Raw genomic sequence first — 3,953 nt, 5'->3', positions numbered from 1 at the left:
ATTAGAAAAGAGAAATTCCTTGATTCAGTTTTACTCTTCCATGTTATGAAGAATTTGTCCCAGACTATTATGCTCATTATAATTTGGTCATTTATGATCCCCAGGAGCCTGTGATTGTAATGAAATATATGCTGTACATTGTAGATGAAACATAAATTTAATCAAAAAGAATGTATTAGTAATGGTGTAAAAGAATAGAAGAAGAATTTGTGGCATAACTATCTTTACTAAAAAATAAAGTGAGTTTATAATAGTAAAACTAAAAACAGTGTGATGTAGGGGAAAATTAGGTAACCAGATTTTTAAAACATTGAAATTATTTTATTTGTAGTAGATTTAGGATAAGAAATATTTGATTTTATATGGTAGAAAAAAGTTTTCAACAAATTATTCTGGAATTAGTTGGCAACAAAGGCAGAAATCAATGTAAAATCTCATCTTATACCATAGATAATAATAAAATCTTGGTGAAATGGAGATTTCAGGGTAAGATTAGATTTTTAAAAAGGAAGAGGCGGCCTGGGGTAACACAGTAAGCCTATGAGAAATAGCCAAACTACAATCAAAATGGTGGCTATTTTTTAATGTATGTAAACTTCTAACGTCTTCATATGAAGCATGACATGGCTACAGAGACTTTCCTGGCAAGGTGATGGAATGGAGCCTGATTTCTGGATTTCCTCACCCAGAAACACAAAAGAAGCAAAGTCAAGTAAAATATATACAGCCATGTATAGCTTAACAATGGAATACATTCTGAAAAATGGGTCGTTAGGTGATTTTGTGGTTGTGCAAACATCATCGAGGGTACTTACACAAACCTATTATAATCTTATGGGGCCACCAATATATATGTGGTCCTTTGTTGACCAAAGAGTCCTTATGTGGTGCATGACTGACTGTAAAACACATAAACAGCCATCAAAGAATTGAAGAAAAATAACATTTGAAAATTGTTAGGACTTCAGTTAAGAAGAGGTGCTAATATTGAGTGGAAAGGGTGCCAAAATTGTTATTCAAAGTGACAATATTCTTATATTTGCTAATATTTGAGGTCTCATGTTGGGAATGAATCTGTAAAACTAAGATTATACTATGGAGAGTTCAACGCGCTATTAAACATGAGATTTTTCTGATTATCACTGAGTTCCATGCCCAGATTGGCAGCTCTACCTGCCCCCTGGAGTCTGCGGTATGTGGAGGGGATGATACTAGGGAGGCCCTGGTCTCACATTAGGCTGTAGGAAGGGCATACATCTTCCTCTGTTCTTACAACTGCCCAATCCCAAGGAGTCCATGCCCTGCCTGAAGCCTGGGACTCGTTTTATTTGCAATAAACGATAAGGAAACAGGCTCACGACAGCAATGTAATCTGCTATTGCCAAGAAGTAGCCTTTTTGCAGCATGAAGAGAAATCCCCAGGAAATGGTAGGATTGCTCCATACACCAGAAACCTGCCCTCCAGTCTTGGTCACGGCTTTTGCCACACTTGGCCACCAGGTGGCTGTCTTCCCCTGAGCGAGTTTTCAGTGGCCTTCACGCAAAAAGGATTCCGCTTTCTCTTTCCTTTTAGCTACAGCTACTGTGATGTCATATTCAACAGTAATTAAGGAAATTCTCTCTTGCAGATGTTCCCGCGAAACGTAGACAGTTTATTTCACTTCATCTTTCTGCTTGTGGCGTTGTGCTTTTTAGGAAAAGCCATTTAGCTGAAACCACTACAGAAAAGACAGCAGCTCTGCATGATGGGGCAGTAAGGTGAAGGGACTGAAGGACAAGGGCCCCATGGGGATTTCCACCTGGGAAAAGAAGTAAAGACAGAGATGTGGGAATGTATCCTGGAATGCTGAGAGCTATGGGGGGATGCGCCAGGTGCCAGGGTCAGGAGATAAACATCACACCTGTTCACTTCTCTCTAGAAAGTTCTTCCCCTCTCTCAGGTATTATATAAGCCGCCATTGCCTGACTGAATATAAATAGGGCACTTCTTTGAAATGAGGAGTGACAATTTTTCAGCTTCTGAAGAATTCAAGACAGAATTATGGTTTTTTAGGCTGCCTTCTTTGGAGGTCAGTTAGTAAAAGGCAGGAGACAGCTCCTAGGAATTTTACAGAAAGACAAATAATATCCTCAGATACAGCTGTATGCAAACAAATTAGGAAAACACCTACCATATTTTAACTCCTTACATTATGGAAAATACTATGCTAAGTGCTTTAAAATGCATGTGTTCATTTACTATTCACAACAACTATGGAAATATTTTTAACTAATTTTATTTATGAGAAAACAGGCACAAAGAGATTAAGGGGGTGGCTTAATATCACACATACACCAAACAGAAAGGAATTCCAGTGTAAAAATTCTTTACTGTGAATTATGGGTGATTTTTATAAGTTTTGTATTCTGCATTTCTGTTATAATTGTTAAGTCTTCTTTTACTGGTAAATTATACACAACTCTCCCTCACTCTCTGGATCTGCGTGGTTCATGTTGTATTAACAGATGGTTTTGACCAATTTCTTTTTCTTTACAGTAAATACTGAGAAAGAAATTCTGTGTTCCAGTTTCCCACTTTTATTTTATAAAGGAAGTATATCAGTTTTTATGTCCATGGTAGTTTGGTTAGTTTTGGATCCATGTAGGATTGTGATTTTCATAAAGTCACAAAAATTACCAAGAAGTAATATAAAAGAATTTCTATCCTATCTAGCTCTACCAGAAAATGAAATATGTTATAAAACTACAGTAAAACTGTACTAAACCAGTGTGACAATGATGTTAAGTAGCTTAATTAATAAAGCCAATAATTTCAGGAATCATTATATTGTCAATAGTAATTAAATCTTTTGATGAAGAATTGAATTAGTTATCTATTCCTGCCTAACAAGATAACAAAAACTGACTCTTACTGATATTAAAGTATTGTTAGTTAAAACAATAAATTATCATTGTAAGTAACAAAAATGTCATGATTTAAAATAAATATATTAGAGATATTAATATGATTTTCTAGTACATCAATAACATGAAATCTATTAAGAAACAACATACTGCAAAAAAGAAAACTATGCACAGAAAAAATAACCCACATTCTTTCCAGATTTCCTTCTTCACCTTAGAGTCACTAACTTCTCTTTTCTTATTTCACTTCCGCCTACTCCAGTATAGTTTTTGCTTATTCATTCTACCTAACCTAATCTCACTAAGGTCGCCAATGCCATCTGTTTTCCTGATGTAGTGGGCAGTTTCAATCCACACCTTCGGTGAATCTACTGATTCCTCTTTACAGCACATTTATTTTCTTAACTACATATTTATCACCATTTTTTCTTGTTGTCCTTCCATTCCACCTCATTTCCTTTGTGGTTCTTCTCTCCCTTCCCTTTAAAGGTGGAAGAGTCTAAGTCTTTTTCTCCCTGTACACTTTCCCCACATTACCACTTCCATTTGTGGGCTTTCAGTTGCCTGTTACGAACCTCCACATGTTGAATAACTTCTAAATTGCAAACTCATATATCCCACTGGCAATGGACATTTTCACATAGATGTCTACCTGTCAGTTTATAGAGAATATGTGTGGTTTTATTTTTATTTCCTAACATGCCTTAATCTACTTACTGCACAAAGATTTTTATTGGTTGTTCTATTCATTACAGCATTTAACATAACTGATATTGAGTATGAGTATTGTTTTTAGCTTTCTTTCCCTACAAATGTCAAAGATACAACATAGTAGAAGCTGTATTTGTTATATTGACCTCAATATCATGAGAACAACATATAACCTAGTTTAGACAAAGTTCTTTTTTACTTATAACTTCAAAATAATAATGAGGGCTTAATGAATTGTACCATGAATTCTTTAATCAGGCTTCACAGTCAGACTTGGAGTTTCTTTTTAAAGAATAAACAAATATAATAAGTTTTCTATAGTAAAAAATTTAATGAAC

Source organism: Cynocephalus volans, chromosome 16, assembly GCF_027409185.1.
Source record: "Cynocephalus volans isolate mCynVol1 chromosome 16, mCynVol1.pri, whole genome shotgun sequence".
Taxonomy (NCBI): domain Eukaryota; kingdom Metazoa; phylum Chordata; class Mammalia; order Dermoptera; family Cynocephalidae; genus Cynocephalus; species Cynocephalus volans.
Note: the sequence above shows the minus strand (reverse complement) of the source record.